Genomic DNA, 19,904 nt, shown 5'->3' on the forward strand with positions numbered 1-19,904 from the left:
TTAGACATTGCTGAAAGAGAAAAGTGGCCAGTGCTCTATCTCTATACTGACTCATGGATGGTGGCAAATGCCCTATGGGGGTGGCTACAGCAATGGAAGAAGGGCAATTGGCAGCGCAGAGGTAAACCCATTTGGGCTGCCGCACTGTGGCAAGATATCGCTGTTCGGATAGAGAAGCTAGTGGTAAAAGTACGTCACGTAGATGCTCATGTACCCAAGAGTCGAGCCACTGAAGAACATCAAAACAACCAGCAGGCAGATCAAGCCGCCAAGATTGAAGTGTCTCAGGTGGACCTGGACTGGCAACGTAGGGGTGAGCTATTTATGGCTCAGTGGGCCCATGATACCTGAGGCCATCAGGGAAGAGATGCAACATATAGATGGGCTCGAGATCGAAGGGTGGACTTGACCATGGACACTATCGCACAGGTCATCCATGAATGTGAAACATGTGCTGCAATTAAGCAAGCCAAGCGGCAAAAACCCCTGTCGCATGGAGGGCGGTGGTTGAAATATAAATATGGGGAATCCTGGCAGATTGACTATATCACACTCCCACGAACACGCCAAGGCAAGTGCCATGTGCTTACAATGGTGGAAGCAACCACTGGAAGGCTGGAAACATACCCTGTGTCCCATGCCACTGCCCAGAACACTATCCTGGGCCTTGAAGAGAAAGTTTTATGGCAACACGGCACCCCAGAAAGAATCGAGTCAGACAACGGGACTCACTTCTGAAACAACCTTGTAGACACCTGGGCCAAAGAACATGGCATTGAGTGGGTGTATCATATCCCCTGTCATGCACCAGCCTCTGGGTAAATTGAGCGATACAATGGACTGTTAAAGACTACATTGAGAGTAATGGGAGGTGGAACCTTCAAACATTGGGATACACATTTAACAAAAGCCACCTGGTTAGTTAATACTAGAGGATCTGCCAATCGGGCTGGCCCTGCCCAACCAAGAGTTCCACATACTGTAGAAGGGGATAAAGTCCCTGTAGTGTGCATGAGGAGTATGGTAGGAAAGACAGTCTGGGTTAGTCCTCCCTCAAGCAGAGGCAAACCCATTCAAGGGGTTGTTTTTGCTCAAGGACCTGGGTACACCTGGTGGGTGATGCAGAAGGATGGGGAGGTTCGATGTGTACCTCAGGGAGATTTGATTTTGGGAGAGAATAGCCAGTGAATTGGGCTGTATGATATTTAACTGCTAAATAACCTGCCAATGCATGTCATTGTATCTATAGTGTCTATATGCCATATCAAGGATATTATTGTGAGAATTATCCAAATGACTACAGGATGGACTTTTGAAACTGAGCCAAGTACAACAGCGATAGAACTTGAACTGGCACCCAGCAATTTCCTCAAGATCAACATCTTCGACCTGCAGACCAAGGGCATGAGTTGCACCAAATGTACCAGCCACAAGTTCCAGAGGCAGCATCCAACCCAACATCTCACACCATCTCTCTCTTATCCTGAAGAACTGTTACAACAGATAGAGCCCCAAAATCGATGGACACATTAGAAGGATAGCCCATAGGCTAAAGGAACACCATGTGTGTGTGTGTGCGAGGTCGGGGCGGGGGGGAGTCCATATACTTATATATAAGACCAGGAAAGTAGTAGTGGTTGATTAGAAAAATGTAAGATCTGGGCATGATGTAGATGGTATAGAATAAGGGGTGGATAATGTCCTGGGTTCAGCTGGGATAGAGTTAATTTTTACAGGAACCTGGGAGGTGGGGGCATAGCCGGGGCAGCTGACTTGAACTAGCCAAGGAGCTATTCCATACCATGGGACATCATGCTCAGTATATAAATGGGGAGCGGGCCAGGGGGTGGTCTCTGTTTTCGGTGGGGGAAGTGGCGGAGCGTCGGGTCCCGGGTGGTGAGCAGTTGCACTGTGCATCACTCTTTTTGTATACTTTTTCATTAGCACCATTGTTGTTGTTGTAATTTCTTTGTGTTGTCCTAGTAAACTGCCTTTATCTCAACACTCGAGGTTCCAGTTTCTTTTTCTTTTCTCTCCTCCGTCTCCTCCCCATCCCACCGGAGGGGGGCGGAGGAGTGAGCGAGCGGCTGCGTGGTCCTTTGTTACCGGCTGAGCTGAAACCACGACAGGTGTCCAGCAGTTACTTATCTCATTCTTCGGCATCCAGGAGTTGCTTGTCAGGCTCTTCTTATCTTCCTTTTTCCCAGCGTACAAGGGCACAGCGTCCTTGTCTGCTCCAGCACTTTGTAAACTTATGCTTCGTTCCCACCTAACGGCTGGATTGCTCACATGCCCTCGCCCAGCCAAGAAATCCTCAACAGGGTGCAATTGCTCAGTATCGTTTAAAATCTCCTTTTACGCAGGCATTTTAGTCTCATATATTTTCTGGGTCAACCTTAACTCCATATGACTCACGAATGCTTGCTAAAACCTTGTTGTCGCCGTCACAACAGTTATATTTTTTCCATAGGTGGCAGGAACTCTGTGATGATGCAGAGGCAGAAAATAGGGGACGTCAACAAAATGTTCCCTTATTTCAATGTATTGCTCAAATGCTGATGGGCTCTGGACCATTTTCAAATGCTGCTTGGCAAGCTCAATTTGATATTCAAGTTTTAATGCAATCACAGGAATTGGCGTTTAAAGCTTTCCAAAGCATACCCGAGCAAGGAAAAGTTTCTCCTTCCTATGTTAATATTCGACAGGGAGAATCTGAACCGTTTGCTCAGTTTATAGACAGACTGCATACTGCATTGGAATCTCACGCAGATCTTGATAGTAACATGAAGGTTAAGTTGCTTGATCAGTTGGTGTTTGAAAATGCAAATGTGAAAACAAAGCAAGTATTGTGCACGTTACCTCGAGGTGTTACTGCTAGTGAGATGTTAGAAGCTTGCGACCGTATGGGTGAACAAGGGAAAGCTGCTCTTTTTGCTTCTGCGTTTGCCGCAGCAGTGCAACCTCTGCTACGAACAAAAAGTGGGGAAAGGCCAGGAGAAAAGAAATGTTTTAATTGTGGAAAGCCAGGGCATTTTAAGGCTCAATGTAAAGCTTATGGTAAAGTCTCTGGTGAAACACCATGTGATCGATGTGGGAAAAGAGGCCACATGGCTAAAGAATGTAAATCGAAGTATCATGTCAGGGGCAGAGTTTTGGGAAACTCCCACCTGAGCACGAGATCCCCGTGTGCTATGACACAAATACAGGGTGTCTGGACAGCGTCCCCTCCACCACAGCAGGAGGTGCCGGAGTGGACGTGGCAACAGCAGTAGAAGTAACTTTGTTGGACACAAAGGTGCATTGCATTCCATCAAACATGAAAGGACCTCTTGGTCATGGGTTATGTGAGATATTGTTGGGGCGATCGTCAACATCTCGACAGGGGATTTTTGTCTTACCAGGAGTAATTGATGCTGATTACACTAGTGTGATCATGATCATGGTCCAAACAATAACGCCACCCGTGAATATTGCGAAAGGTGCACGCATAGCGCAGTTAGTGCCGTTTGAATCCCGAGTACCAAAATCTGGCGAACTTTTGTGAGGAGATACAGGTTTTGGATCCTCTCGTTCACCTGCAGTGCTATTGGCCTTAAATACTCAAAAGTCAAAACCAGAGGAGACAGTGAGAATTATGGGACCAAAAAACGAATCCATTTTTAAAAATGATCATTGATACGGGAGCAGATGTTACCGTAATTCCCAGAAGTAAATGGCCTAATGAATGCCAGCTAATACACACCACTGAAGGGATTTATGGAATTGGTGGGATGCAATGCACTAGTGTGAGCAAAGAGCATTTAAATTTCTGTTTTTCTGACGGCTCTGAGGTGAAAACATGACCATACGTTTTGAACGTTCCCATCGCATTGATCGGGCGGGATATCTTGAGTCAACTGGGTGCGAGGCTGACAACTCAGGGTTTTTAATCGCGGCCATTGAAGGACAGCCAATCCTAAAACTACGGTGGAAAACTGAAACACCGGTATGGGTTGATCAATGGCCACTCAATGCAGAAAAGCTGTCCAACATTCAAGAGTTAGTACAAGAGCAGCTAGAGGCAGGACATATAGTTCCCTCTACTAGCCCATGGAATACCCCAATTTTTACCATCCCAAAGAAAAATGGGAAATGGTGTTTGTTGCATGATCTACATGCAGTCAATGCAGTAATGCATGATATGGGAGCCTTACAACCTGGATTGCCCTCCCCGGTAATGATTCCAGTAGATTGGAACATTTTGATTATTGATCTGAAAGATTGTTGGTTTTTTTTTACTATACCATTACATCCTGAAGATCAAGAGAAGTTTCCTTTTACAGTATTATCGAAAGGGTACATCAGGTAATTAAAGGATTGTTAGCTAAACAAAAAACAGGGGAAATAGGACTCTCCGCACAAAAAAGAATTTGGAAAGTTTTATATGTACTCAATTTTTTGCGGTTGGCAGGCAACACCGATAACCCTCCCATGGTAATTCATTGCAGTGCCTTGAGCAATGATTTATCAATAGTAAAAACAACAGGAATTTAAGTAATGTATAAGGATTTGAACACGGGACAGTGGACAGGCCCAGCACAAGTACAAGTAACCGGTAGAGGATATATGTGTGTCATTACAGATTCTGGACCAAAGTGGGTACCGGCTCGCTGGGTAAAACCGTGGAAATCTTCTGCCACAGTGAATGGGAGGAACACCACAACAGACAACCCAGGGGATAAGGGAGACAACGATAGCTAGTGGTCAACTTTGTCCCATTTGTCGTCGTTGCAGTTTGTCAAGAGCTTTAATGCAATTAAGAAAGCTGTCATTTCAGCTTAGAGCATTTAGCTGTGGGATGGGGACTTAGGAGTTGGAGCGGCTGGAAATTAGGGATACAGGCCCACGATGGACTCCCGCTCGATTTATACGACCATCATCATCTGGAACATCCTAGACGGTGCGGCAATATGAATACCACCTCAGCCAAAAACTAACATGTATGTCACCTTGGCTAACATAACAGGTCAAGATTCTCTGTGCATTGCAACTGCATCACAAAGCCCATGAACCAATAGACAGGATGGCTATGACTCGTGCAGCACGCCTGGCCAGCGAGCGCATGCGTCATAGGATCCCCATGTTGCAACCGAGGCAGATTTTGGCACCCGCTGGACACGTGTGCTGAAATCCGTTCCTCTGCAAATGTATAAATACCGGGATTTTCCGAAGAGCATAGGGCTGGTGTACGGTGAGGCCACTATTGCCCCCGTGGGGACGCCCATGTAAAGCTGACACCTACCGATTATTGGACTGAGTTCGCGGAGCAAGACGGTACAAGAATGTACAGATGGTCCATCTTCCTCACAGTCCTCGGATGGACGTAGTCATGGATACTGCCGCAAACTAAAGAAAACATCTGGATGACCCTGGCTGACGTGACCGGACAAGATTCCTTATACCTCAGTACAGCAACACCAAGCAATCCCTTTTTCACAGGTTTAATAGGGGGTTCCACTGACATCAACAAAGTTTAAGAACTTATTGATGGAGACCCCTGTGCAGCAGGTCATGGACTCAACGGATGGGAATGCCTGGTTTCCATGGATCGGGCATTCACCCTCATTGCCACCCCAGGAATCACAAATTCTGGGCTCCCTGAATACAGATTGGTGTAATATTATCTAATTTTACTGTTAGATGTATATAGTATTAGACACACAACTTTACAAAATAGAGCTACTCTTAAATCATTAGTTAAGATAGTTTTGACTTATCTTGTAGGGGTTTTTTTTGTTGGATTTTTTTGTTTTTTAATTTGTGTGCCTTGTATGTTACAATGTGTTTAAAAATTAATTGATAGATCAAGTAAAGCTGTGCTAATCGATGGAAAACAAAAAAGGGGGAATTGTGGACACATATTTAGCTAACGGTCACAAGAGCATTCCAGATGCCTTTAGAAGGCCTTGAACAGAATAAACAAGAAGACAAAAAAAGAAAGATGCCAATTAGAAGAACACAGGTGCGCATTCCACGATAAAGGGAACTTGGCACAAACAACCTCAATTTGGCAGTTTATCTTGACCAATTACACTGAGACAGTTTCGCATGTTTTAGTATAACCAATTATGTCCTACGTTTATGTGCGTGTACAGTGTTGATATAACCAATCATTAAGTGTAACTAGGCGTGTGGACAGCCTATGAATAATGTGTGTAACCAATAGTAAAATAGCTAAGTGCATGTACAGATGTAACCAATATATAAAATGATGTCTGATGCTCTAGTAAAGGGTCTTCAACTATGATCATATTGATCTCTCGTTGAGTCTATGATTATGCTCCCGCAAACCACAATGTCTTGCATCACTGGCTTGTGTGGCTCTTGTCCCATCTCTGTTGCACGAGGAAGGCAGATGCTGAGCCAACATGGGAGAGGCTACTGTAAAGGTATTAAAGATCAGTATGTCACTGCTGAAGTCACTGTTGTGAGTCTATCTCTGGTACTTTGTCCACATAAATGATACCTAAATAAAATAAAATTATGGCACTATGTTCATTTTGACTGTTTTCAGTCTTAAGGTGTTTCTCAAAAGAAAAATCTGTATTATTATAAGAAAAGTCTAAGCAGTCATTCTCCCTCTTCCTGTTGTGGTGGTGTCCTGGTTTCAGCTGGGATAGAGCTAACTGTCTTCCTAGTAGCTGGTCCAGTGCTATGTTTTGAGTTCAGTATGCGAAGAATGTTGATAACACTGATGTTTTCAGTTGGTGCTCAGTATTGTTTAGAATATACTCAAGGATTTTCCAGCTTCTCATACACAACCAGGGCACCTGACCCAAACTGGCCAACGGTGTATTCCATACCATGTGACGTCCCATCTAGTATAGGAAGTGGGAAGTGGGGGTGGGGAATCGCCGCTCAAGGGACTAGCTGGGTGTCGGTCAGCGGGTGGTGAGCTATTGCCCTGCGCATCATTTGTACTTTCCAATCCTTTTATTATTGCTGTTGTAATTTTATTAGTGTTATCATTATCATTATTAGTTTCTTCTTTTCTGTTCTATTAAACCGTTCTTATCTCAACCCACGAGTTTTACTTTTTTTCCCCCGATTTTCTCCCCCATCGCACTGGATGGGGGGGAGTGAGTGAGCGGCTGCGTGGTGCTTAGTTGCTGGCTGGGGTTAAACCACGACAGGTGGGTTGACCCAGACTGGGTGCCAGGTGCCCACCAAAGCTGCTCTATCACTCCCCCTCCTCAGCTGGACAGGGGAGAGAAAATATAACAAAAGGCTAATGGGTCAAGGATAAGGACAGGGAGATCACTCACTAATTACTGTTATGGGCAAAACAGACTTGACTTGGGGAAATTAATTTAATTTAATACTAATCAAATCAAATCAGAGCAGAGTAATGAGAAAATAAAAACTGAATCCTAAAATACTTTCCCCCACCCCTCCTTTCTTCCCGAGCTTAACTTTACTCCCAATTTTCTCTACCTCCTCCTCCCCCCTGAGCAGCACAGGGGGACAGGGAATGTGGGCTGCAGTGAGGTCATCACACATTGTCTCTGCCACTCCTTCCTCCTCAGGGGGAGGACTCCTCACACTCTTCCCCTGCTCCAGCATGGGGTCCCTCCCATGGGAGACAGTCCTCCATGAACTTCTCCAGCATGAGTCCTTCCCCTGGCTACAGTTCTTCATGACCTGCTCCAGCATGGGTCCCTTCCATGGTATGCAGTCCTTCAGGAGCACACTGCTCCAGCGTGGGTCCCCCACAGGGTCACAAGTCCTGCCAGCAAACTTGCTCCAGCATGAGCTCCTCTCTCACAGATCCGCAGGTCCTGCCAGGAGCCTGCTCCAGCACAGGATTCCCACGGGGTGACAGCCTCCTTTGGGCATCCACCTGTTGCGGAGGATCCACAGGGGACATCACACACAGACCAATGTGATCAAGTGAAGCCCATTTACTACAACTTTTAGCACAGTCATATACCTTATGCGCTTGTGCACGTGCCTTATACAATACTCTAATTGGTACAATACCCTGGTTCACGCGACACTATCTTATCCTCTATTGGCTGTGCAAGCTTCTTCACGAGGTGTCCAGCAGTTACTTATCTCATTCTTCGGCATCCAGGAGTTGTTTGTCAGGCTCTGCTTATCTTCCTTTTTCCCAGCGTACAAGGACACAGCGTCCTTGTCTGCTTCAGCACTTTGTAAACTTATGCTTCATTCCCAGCTAAAGGTTGGATTGCTCACATGCCCTCGCCCAGCCAAGAAATCCTCAACATCCACCTGCTCCACAGGGTCCTCCCCCGGGCTGCAGGTGGATATCTGCTCCACCGTGGACCTCCATGGGCTGCAGGGGGACAGCTTGCCTCACCATGGTCTTCCCCACGGGCTGCAGGGGAATCTGCTCTGGCGCCTGGAGCACCTCCTCTCCCTCCTTCTTCACTGACCTTGGTGTCTGCAGGGTTGTTTCTCTTACATGTTCCCACTCCTCTCTCCGGCTGCAATTGCTGGTGTGCAGCTTTTTTTTCCTCCCTTCTTAAATATGTTATCCCAGAGGTGCTACCACTGTCATTGATGGACTCGGCCTTGGCCAGCAGCGGGTCTGAGTTGGAGTTAGCTGGCATTGGCTCTGTCATGCCGCGATTGAGAGATGGGACACAGCTTGATGCAAGCAGAGGGTCCGTTTTATTGCATATAACACTCGTTTATATAGAAAATTAGAAGACGCGTTTTTTTAACTGATTGGTTATTATGCTTCAAAGTTCTTATCAGCGCACGCTAATTGGTAGCTACTTAACTTTAAAAATTGGACTGTCAGCAACTAAGCTATTTTTGCAAAAGACTCTAAGTTCCAGCTCCTTATCGAGCCTGACTCACGGGTCAGTAATTCTCCACCACCTCCGCACCTCTCTATTCCCCTTATCAGGCCTCCCAAGGTTTATAGCCTACAAGTTCCAGCACATCTCTTTCTAACAACGGAGCAGTACCCACCGTCCTGTCTCATTCCTTCAAACCTTGCCCCACATAGGGGATATAGGGGAAGCTTCTAGCATCTTCTCACAGAAGCCACCCCTATAGCCCCCCCACTACCAAAACCTTGCCATGCAAACCCAATACATGTTCATCTTTATGCTTGCACTATTTAGCCCTGTGTGTGCTCTTCCAGACACCTTGTCGAGGAAAGTGCCCAAGCACATCATTGCACTTTCAGCTGTTCAAAACTACTTCATTTCTACCTGGCAGCCACATGCACAGCTCGTTGACAGCTGCTTCACCCTAAACTCGAATTTACCACCTTCCTGAAAACAAACCCAGGCACTAGCCCTCCCCTTATCGATGCAGGCCCGGGCCGGGTCCACGGAAGAGCGGCGCCGCGGGGACGCCTCCGGCGACCGCTCTGCGGACCTGCCAGGGGAGCGGCATAACTTCTTCGCGGCCTCCGGGGGGGGATCTTCTCCCTCCCACTCCCCCCCCAGCAGGAAGAAGCGCTGTAGTAGCTGCCGCCTTCCCCTAGATGGAGTCCCACGGCGCAGTGAAAGTGACACGCACCGGTTGGGGCTCCCGGGCAGCCAGTGGCACTCCCGGGAACGCGCGGAGCCACCCCCACCCGCTCGGCTATCCCGCCCCGAGGCGGCCGCCAACCCCCCCATCCCCTCCCCCCCGACAGACATGTTCACCCGGCGCGCTATCGGCCTCCCTTACTTACCCCCTCCTCTCCACGGCTGACGACCAGCCAGCTGCAGAGTGGGGCGCGGCAGCTATGGGAGGAGGAGGAAGAGGTGACGGTGACCGCTGAGCGCCCCGCGCCCCGGTGGGCAGGGCAGGCGCGGAGGGGACCGCGGCGAGTGAAGTGAGTGCTTCGAAGATGGGGCTCGGCGGGTTGCCTACGGCGGAGGAACGGAGGTGGGGTGCATATGCGGGGAGGGGCGGTAGCCTGCGCTCCCTGGCTGTCCCCCGCCCCGGCCTGGCCTTCCCGCCCCACGGGAGGGGGTGCGGTGGGGAGGGGTGCAGGCTCAGCCCCACGTCCGGCCGCTCTCAGTCGCCGTTTTCGGTCGTTGCTGTCTCAGAAGTTGGGGCCAGCCCAGGGGAGGGAGCGCGATGCCCAGCGGCGTCATCGCGGCGGCCCCTCGCTGAGGCGCTCCGATGGTGCCGGCATTCGCCGGTGTGGGCGGCGCCCGCCGCCGCCCGAAGCGCCGCCGAAACTTGGGGGAAATTTCTGAGCGACTTGGTGAGTACTGGCGGCGGCTTTGCGGCCGGGCGGCGGCTGCGTCCCGCGTGGGGCGGGTGCGGGGCAGCTTCCTTGTCCCCAGCCCCGGCGGGCCGAGGTCTGTCTCCTCTCGGGCTTCGTCTCCCGCCCGCCCAGCTTTTGCGTGGGGGTGGCGGTGGGTCTCTGAACAACCCCCGGCCGCCCGCCCCGCGGTCCCGGTCGGTCCCCAGGGAGCGGCGATCGCTGCTGCGGGGCAGAGCGGCGGCGTCGGTACCGTCGCCCCTCCGGGAGCGGGGGCGATTGGCGTGTCCCGCTCGCGTGGGCAGTGGGGCGCCGGACACGGGCTGTGGTAGTGGGAGTCAGGTCTGGCTGTGGCCGCGGACCCGCGGTATGGACGACTAGCAGGGGGCAGGCGTGGGGGCGAAAAGGTTTGTGACCCCGTGTGCTGTGGGTGATGAAGGGAGATGACGGGGGAGCTGTCTGGAGAGAGAAAACATGGTTTTAGAGAAACCTTCTTTTCTGTATGGACTTGAATTTAAAAAGCAGAGCAAGAACGGTACACGAGCTGTCAGCATCTCAATTTTTCCTGCTGTAATGGATATAATCGGAGTGTTTCTGTGTGGTTTCTTCCAGTTTATACAATTTCCCCCCTCTTTTTTTTTTAAATTTTTCATGCCATCGATAATTGATTGAATTTCTTAGTATGTGGTCTTGTTACCGAAAAAGCCGGTCGAAGAAACTCACTAAGACTCAATTTTGGAGTTTTAGAAAGCGGGCATTCTTTATTGCAGCACTGGATGCATGGGGGATAGTTCCTCCTAACGTGCATACCACTACCTACAGCAATCAAAGCTTATATTGTTCTAATATATACATATTCATTACATTTCCCGGAATTGTCGTGCATATTCATGTTATTTCCCAGAAATTATTTACATAGTGTCCACCCATTTGGGCATGTGCTATTAAATGGGTCGGTGGTCTTTTGGGGTCTTTGAAACCCTCTGGTGGTCATTTTCTTGGTGTTCACTAATTGAACTCTTTCTTAAGGCTTGCGCAGCGTGGGTCATCTCAGGTGGTTCATCTCTTCTTCCTAGTTAGCTGGTCCTAGCAGGTTTTAATCACAAAGCTCAGCAAAACTTAAGGCTTCTTATCTATTTATGCATACTCTTAACAAAGCTCAAGGTTTTCTTATATACCAAAAGTTTCAAAGTCGCTCAAGCAAGCATAAATTAAGCGCTACAAAAATACAGTGGAGTCTTTCAACTCCAGCCTTTATTCAAGGAATCAGTCTGCTGTAAGTACTGTACAGGAAGAAAAGCTGAAGAGAATTTTTTTTAAAAACAAATACTGCAAATATTCTAAATAGAAGTATATGAAATAGAATGTGTTTTCTCACAGCAACGTCTTCAGTGATATTTGTTGCAAACTCTCACAGGGCTAATTCTAGAGATCAAGTGAATGGATGTGCATTAGTTACTCATCTTTTCAGTAGTGTATATCTCGTTCAGAATCTAGTGTATTATTAACTTACTGCATTCAGTCACAGCTTCACTTTCCTCCTCATGTAGCAACTACAAAAGACCCACATCTGGTGATCTTTCTGTTCATGGTTAAATCAGAAATAAGAATGAAGCAATTAAAAAACTGTAGCCCACCACTTGAGATGGATCCCATTTAAATCCTGTGAACCTTTAAGCAAGTGTTTATTGATAGGAAAAATTGAAATTACTTACAAGATAAATAGGTGCTTAAGTTAAATCTGAAAGACTCTTAGCTGTAGTGTAGACTTGATTGCTCACATCAGTGGTGAAAAATGTAGTTTGGAATAGAATCAATATATGGGCATTTGGTAAGATTTATTTAAAATACCAGAATTTATTTAAAAGATGTTATTTTAAATATTGAGATTAGAGTAGATTGCAATTGAGATGTTTTCTGGCTCTGATAAATATAAGTATTACTGAAAGTTATTCAGACAACTTGAAATGTTTAAATAGGAATATGGTGTCTTTCATCACCAAATCTCAGTCTTGCATTACTAGAATTGCTACTTGCTGTGTTAATTCAGGACGTTAGCATATTTTAATAAAGGATTGACAAACAAGACAGGAATGCTTCTGAAGAGTAATTTCTAAAATTGCCAGTAAATGGTAGTGGTACTTTTATTAAATATATAAGAATAACTGCTGAAACTTACTCTAATGCATAGAGAAGTCATAGATACCCCCCCAAATACTTTGGAGTCAAATTCTTTGAGTATGGTTAAGCATTGTTTTTATTACTATGGGCTGTTTCATTGTTTCCCAGTGTTGATATGTCTGCACAGCACAGTGCAGCGCCATGCAAATATATAAACTTGGGGGTTCTATAGCAACTTTTATAGAGGTGTTATTTTTTTGTAGCACTGTACAGCACAGCAGCACCACTCCCAGAGAGCACTTGGGTGTCTGTGCCATGCTGGGTGTGTTGGGGAGATGTACGGATGTCCTGGTTTCAGCTGGGATAGAGTTAACTGTCTTCCTAGTAGCTGGTACAGTGCTATGTTTTGAGTTCAGTATGCGAAGAATGTTGATAACACACTGATGTTTTCAGTTGTTGCTCAGTAGTGTTTAGACTATAGTCAAGGATTTTTCAGCTTCTCATGCCCAGCCAGGGCACAAGAAGTTGGGAGGGGACACAGCCAAGGCACCTGACCCAAACTGCCCAACGGTGTATTCCATACCATGAGACGTCACTGCTAGTATAGGAACTGGGAAGTGGGGGCAGGGAATCGCCGCTGGGGGACTAGCTGGGTGCCGGTCAGCGGGTGGTGAGCAATTGCCCTGCGCATCACTTGTACTTTCCAATCCTTTTATTACTACTGTTGTCATTTTATTAGTGTTATCATTATCATTATTAATTTATTCTTTTCTGTTCTATTAAACCGTTCTTATCTCAACCCACGGGTTTTACTTCTTTTTTTCCCGATTTTCTCCCCGATCCCACTGGATTGCGGGGAGTGAGTGAGCGGCTGCGTGGTGCTTAGTTGCTGGCTGGGGTTAAACCACGACAGTCCATTTTGGCGCCCAACGTGGGGCACGAAAGGTTGAGATAACAGCAAACCTGACCAGAGCTTGTTGAAACAAATTTGTTCTAAGCATTATTGGTCTAATAGTCGGTAGTCATTATGTTGATTTATGTGTTCCTAGAGTTGTTCCTCTGGTTTTTAAAGTTCTGTTATGTATCACCTTGCTTGCTGTATGTAGTTCCTCTTCTGCTGCTTATCATCCGTGGGAGGTGGATTAAGGTTTTCGCTTTGATGTATGGTATAACACTGGTTTATGGTATGATAAAGTCATCAGCTGTGGGATTAATCCGGTATTTGCACTTAGCATTGTCATCTTTATACTGCGGGAGCCATCTGTGGGAAACTATTAATAATTATATCATTTGCCTTTCCTCAATGGAAAACCAGTCTATGAGTGGGGTACCTTTCTTCCCCTCTCCTTTCTCCTTCAGTCCAGTTACAATGGTGTTTGAGAATTTTGAAAAATTTGAATATTCCTGGGATGTTGGGACTAGCACGGTCCTAGCCCTACTGCTAGGAATTAGCATGCTTCTGAATGTGGTTCAGCTCTCGTTTAAGGTTAAACAACTATTTAAGAAGATCACCCAGAGATGTGCCCCAAGGCTGGATAATTATGAGTGGCAGGGTGTGTGAGGTAGTATGGGTAAGTACCTAGAAAAGTGGGCACCTCCAATGTTTTGGAAATTCACCCCTGAACAAGTGCAGGATCCAGAAGAACTAGTAAAATATTTGGAAAAGGTATGCTGTCACCCTGGCAGCTCCAGAGAGATACAAATCACTGCAACATGCTGGGGCCTGGCCCATGCCTATCAAGCCCTGTTCGACACCACTCAGTACCCTCAAGGGGAAGAGAAAGTCTCTGGACCTAACAATAAAACAAGGAGCACCGCGGCCACCCAAACCTTGGCAACGGGCGCTGCGGCCCCTCCAGCCCTGGCAAGGAGCATTGCAGGCACCCAGACCTTGGCGACAGTCACTGTGACCCCTCCAGCCCCAGCGACGAGAACTCGGGCTACCCAAACCTCAACAACAGGCACTGCAGCCCCTCCAACCCCGGCAATGAGCACAGCAGCAACCCAAACGTTGGCAGCGGGCACTGCGGTCCCTCCAGCCCCACCGACAAGCACTGCTGCTACCCAAACCTCGGCGACAGACACTGCGTTTATCCAAAACCCAGCAAGCGATACTGCAACTGAACCAGTGGACCAACCTGGACCAGTATCAGTTGCCCCTGTACAGAAAAAGAAATATACAAAAAAATCAGTTCGCTTAGCGAAGGATGAAGATGAGCCAGGGTCATCACGGGAACCGGAGGAAGAGGCAGAACCAGACTGTTTAAATACTGTCATAAATCCATTATAGTCTTCAAACTCAGTTTATAAGTAGTCAGTCAAAACATAAAGTAATATTTCAGATGCTCTACAGAGTAATTTTGTGCAATACAGATTTATCAGCAGCTAACACACAACTCCTCTGAGGGGTAGTTGGAAAGAGTTAGCTTATTAATTACAACTTGGTCTCCTCACCATTGTGTTGTATCATTCAAGTGCTTAAATTGAGTTTGAAGTTTTACTGCCTCAGGAGAAAATGAGATTGGTAAAACTTGGCCCTTCAGTAGGAGAAGAAAAAAATCCTGACCTATTATCAAGGAGCTGTTCCAGCACTGTGCTAAGTGGCTATTTGCTTGTAGCCCAGGCTGTCATGGCATTGTGGTCCTGGACAGTTCTGATATGGTCACTCAGTACTCCAGCTTTTGCAGTGGTGCTGGTTCAGGTCTGGCCAGCCTAGAACTTGGGGAGAACAGAAGTATTTTTGCCTGTTCTTGTCCAGGTAGAAACATCCAATGGCTATTTCTAGCCTCAAAAATCTGCTGCACCTGTAAAATACAGGGTTCGTTCAAATCCCAGTGGGCTGGCTCCATATTCCAGTAGATCTCTAGGATGCATTGCTGGTAACTTGTAGATAGAAACTACCTATGTTAGTTCTGCGAAGAGATGCCTGCGTGCCTGACCAGTATGCAACAGTTTTGGGGTTTATTCTGTATGTGGTTCATCTCTACAACCTTATTGATATAGCTGAACAACTCCTTTTGTGCCTGTTGGAGTTTGGGGATTGGGTAGCAATGGTCTGACTGTGAGAAAGAGCCTGTAGGCCAGGAGAAACAGACTGAAAGAACCAACAAATTTTATTTCAGCTGTCTCGGTTAAATAAGCATGCTTGTCAGTTTTTGCTTCACTTCATAAACTGTGTGCCTTATTCCCAGCTGCTCTCAATATTCAGCTAGCAGCCTGATTTCCGCTATATTTCATGTTGTTTTCTTTTTTTGTCTGCCTTTCTCACACACACATAGGAATTTGTCAGTGTTATCTTGAGAACGAATTGGTGCAGTGGGCTTTCCTTTATTGCACGACTGCAAATATTGTTTGAATTTGGTACTGAATGCTTATTAAATTGTGTTTGCTCAAGAACCATGTTATGAACCTACTTTATAACTTATAATTGTTTTGAGTGATGCCTGGTATACTCTTTTCATCCCAAAAAGTTTGAACTGTTTGGTGTTTTGACCATTCATGAGATTGCTTGTGGCTTTATGAAATGCTATAAAAAGTGAGTGAAGAGGTATAAGAAAGGAGGTTTTTCTCCTTCTAGATTATGGTTCTTGTACCTTGCTTCACATGAGTTGAAGAGGCCTGACTGTGATTACATTTGGGACCAAACTTTATCTGTTCTGCCTAGAGTAAGGAAGGCCTGGGATGAGGATTGAGAGAAGAAAAGCAATTAGAAGTAATGAGCTGGCATATCTTTAGATTTGATTACTTTTTATGGCTGAGCCTAGTTACAGGAAGAAGAATGCATAAGAACAAAAGGTATGTCCGGGGAACTCTATGGAACTTCTACTTACAAAGAAGCCCCCAAGAAAACTGTTGCTTTTGTAATGACTGTGACAGTTTGAACTCAGGCACAGAGCAGCTCTAAGGACTAAGTCAGATGTTAAGTAAACAGGGCAGAATATAGCATGGTTGGGGCTCTGGGACTTCACAAACCCATATGTACTTCACAGCATGCACAGATTAAGCCCAGTGAGCTATGCTTATGCTGGGGCTTTGGTCTTCCAGGTTGAGTCCTGGTTTTTGTAGGGCATATTCTAGGGCCACACTTGCCTCAGTGAGTTGAGCCGCTAGAAGGAATAATTTACAGCATGTAGTGGGAAATACTGCCTATTTTTCCTGAATCCATTTGCAGTTCTTGGCTCATCCACACACGTAACTGAAGCATGTGCAGCCAAAACTTTTCAGACTTGTGTTTGTTGTTCCAGCTAGTGCTAACCTGCTGGTCCAGTATGTGTAGATAAAATATTCTTGCTTGTGGCCACAATGCTACTGCAATAGGATCAGAGAGAGTGTGTGTGAGACAACATTTTACACTTTTTAGCTGTGATTTCTGACCTTTGGAGAGCAGCAGTGAGTCTTGGGGTCTGCTTGTGCTGGGTGGTGGTAACAAACACCACACAGGAAAGATGCTCCTTATGTGATATGGTCACTGCTAGCCTCCTGTACGCTGGCCAGTTCTGCTGGTGCAGGACAGTGTGTACGGCATGGAGGGACTGCAGCCTGGGACAGGGAGAAATGGCCCCTCCACCTCCCTGTGAGGAAGACTATTTTTGTGGAAGCGTGTGATAAGCTCTGGTATCTTCCAGCACTAAGGTGTGTTTAACAAGGAGGCCATATCAGTTCAGAAACCATTTCAGAAAAAGCAGTCAATGTTGTAAAGCAGCCTGTGCCTCGTTACTGATGGATCTTAGTTAAGTATTTTGCTTGAATAGCTAATTTCCTTGAAATAATAGGTAGCTTTGAGAGAATGAATTTCGTTGATTGTACTGGGTCCAGACACACTTTTTTCGGTGACATGTAATTTATCCACCACAAGGCACATGTGTGTTAACTACAGTGGATACTGCCTGATCATTCTTAAGGCTTTGGCTGACCACAAGGATACTGGATGGTGACATTAAAGAAAGATGGTGTTCACTTGTTTCATAGAATCATAGAATCATTTAGTTTGGAAAAGACCTTCAAGATCATCGAGTCCAACCATCAATCGTGCTCACTAAACCATGTCCTAAAGTGCCTTGTCTACGTGCTTTTTGAATACCTCCAGGGATGGTGACTAAACCACTTCCCTGGGCAGCCTGTTCCAATGCCTGACAACCCTCTCAGTAAAGAAATGTTTCCTAATATCCAACCTAAATCTCCCTTGCCTCAACTTGAGGCCATTTCCTCTTGTCCTATCTTCAGCCACCTGACAGAAGAGACCAGCACCCACCTCACTACAACCTCCTTTCAGGTAGTCGTAGAGAGCAATAAGGTCTCCCCTCAGCCTCCTCTTTTCTAGACTAAACAGCCACAATTCCCTCAGCCACTCCTCGTAAGACTTGTGCTCCAGGCCCCTCACCAACTTGGTTGCCCTCCTCTGGACACGCTCCAGCAACTCCATGTCTTTCCTGTAGTGAGGGGCCTAAAAATTAACACAGTACCCGAGGTGCGGCCTCACCAGTGCCAAGTACAGGGGAACAATCACTTCCCTGCTCCTGCTGGCCACACTATTTCTGATACAGGCCAGGATGCTGTTGGCCTTCTTGGCCACCTGGGCACACTGCTGGCTCATATTCAGCTGGCTGTCAACCAGCACACCCTGGTCTTTCTCTGCTGGGCAGCTTTCCAGCCACTCTTCCCCAAGCCTGTAGCGCTGCACGGGGTTGCTGTGACTGAAGTGCAGGACCTGGCACTTGGCCTTGTTGAACTTCATACGATTAGCCTCAGCCCATCGATCCAGCCTGTCCAGATCTCTCTGTAGAGCCTGGTATCCTCAAGCAGATCAACCCTGCCTCCCAACTTGGTGTCATCTGCAAACTTGCTGAGGGTGCACTCAATCCCCTCATCCAAATCATTGATAAAGATATTAAACAGAACTGGCCCCAATACTGAGCTCTGGGGAACACCACTTGTGACTGGCTGCCAACTGGATTTAACTCCATTCACCACAACCCTCTGGGCTCAGCCATCCAGCCAGTTTTTCACCCAGAGAAGAGTAGACTTGTCCAAGCCATGAGACGCCAGCTTCTCAAGGAGTATGCCGTGAGAGACAGTGTCAAAGGCCTTGCTGAAGTTGAGGTAGATAACATCCACAGCCTACCCTCATCCACTAGGCGGGTCACCTGGTCATAGAAGGAGATCAGGTTGGTCAAGCAGGACCTGCCTTTCGTAAACCCATGCTGACTGGGCCTGATCCCGTTCTTATCCTGGACTTGCCATGTGAGCGCTCTCAAGACAAACCATTCCATAATCTTCCCTGGTACCGCGCTCAGGCTGACAGGCCTGTAGTTCCCCAGATCCTCCCTCCGGCCCTTCTTATAAATGGGAGTCACACTGGCAAGCCTCCAGTCCTCTGGGACCTCCCCTGTTGACCAGGATCGCTGATAGATGACGGAGAGTGGCTTGGCAAGGACCTCCGCCAGTTCCCTCAGTACTCTTGGATGGATCCCATCGGGTCCCATAGATTTCTGAGTGTCCAGATGGCGTAGTAGGTCACTAACTATTTCCTCCTGCATTAAGGGGGTTATATTCTGCTCTTCATCCTCACCTTCCAGCTCAGGGGGCTGAGTACCCTAAGGAAAACTGGTCCCCCTATTAAAGACTGAGGCAAAGAAGGCATTAAGTACCTCAGCCTTTTCCTCATCTCTGGTGGCTACATTCCCTTCTGTATCCATTAAAGGAAAGATATTCTCCTTGGGATTCCTTATACTGTTAACGTATTTGTAAAAACATTTTTTGTTGTCCCTTACGACAGCGGCCAGATTTAGTTGTAGCTGAGCTTTTGCCTTTCTAATTTTCTCTCTGTATGATCTAACAAGATCCCTGTACTCCTCCCAAGTTGCCTGCTCTTTCTTCCAGAGATGATAAACTCTCCTTTTTTCCTTGAGTCTTAGCAAAAGCTCCCCGTTCAGCCAGGCCAGTCGTTTTCCTCGACGGTTCGACTTGCGGCACATGGGAATAGCCTGGTCCTGAGCCATTAAGATTTCCTTCTTAAAGAATGTCCATCCCTCCTAGACCCCTTTGCCCTTCAAGACCATCTCCCAAGGGACTCTCTCAACCAGTGCCTTGAAGAGGCCAAAGTTAGCCCTCCGGAAGTCCATAATGGTGGTTTTGCTGACCACCTTCCTTGCCTCACCAAGAATCGAAAATTCTATCATTTCATGGTCGCTAAGCCCAAGACGGCCTCCGACCATCACACCTCCCACCAGTCCTTCCCTGTTCGTAAACAACAGATCTAGCAAGGCTCCTCCCCTGGTTGGCTCACCTACCAGCTGTGTCAGGAAGTTATCTTCCACACACTCCAGGAACCTCCTAGACTGTTTACTCACTGCTGTGTTGTATTTCCAGCAGATGTCTGGAAAGTTGAAGTCCCCCACAAGGACAAGGGCACACGATTCTGAGACTACTGCCAGCTGCTTGTAGAATGATTCATCTGTCTCTTCAACCTGGTCGGGCGGTCTATAACAGACTCCCAGCACAATATCTGTCTTATAGGCTTTCCCTCTCATCCTCATCCATAATCACTCTACCTCATCATCACAATCGT

The 19,904-nt window shown here is 47.0% G+C and overlaps 2 protein-coding genes across 3 annotated transcripts in view; one reads left to right on the forward strand and one right to left on the reverse strand.

The window, feature by feature from the left end:
• LOC126035372 (insertion element IS476 uncharacterized 39.2 kDa protein-like) overlaps positions 1-19,904 on the reverse strand; it is a 279,856-nt gene that overhangs the window by 214,233 nt on the left and 45,719 nt on the right. The window lies entirely within an intron of this gene.
• Positions 9,659-19,904, forward strand: part of LOC126035273 (growth hormone receptor-like) — a 190,468-nt gene continuing 180,222 nt past the window's right edge. For both annotated transcript variants that reach the window (XM_049793660.1, XM_049793661.1), the window contains exon 1: positions 9,659-9,838. The gene's annotated coding sequence lies outside the window, so the exon portion shown is untranslated. The remainder of the gene's footprint in view (positions 9,839-19,904) is intronic.

Source organism: Accipiter gentilis, chromosome W, assembly GCF_929443795.1.
Source record: "Accipiter gentilis chromosome W, bAccGen1.1, whole genome shotgun sequence".
Taxonomy (NCBI): Eukaryota; Metazoa; Chordata; class Aves; order Accipitriformes; family Accipitridae; genus Astur; species Astur gentilis.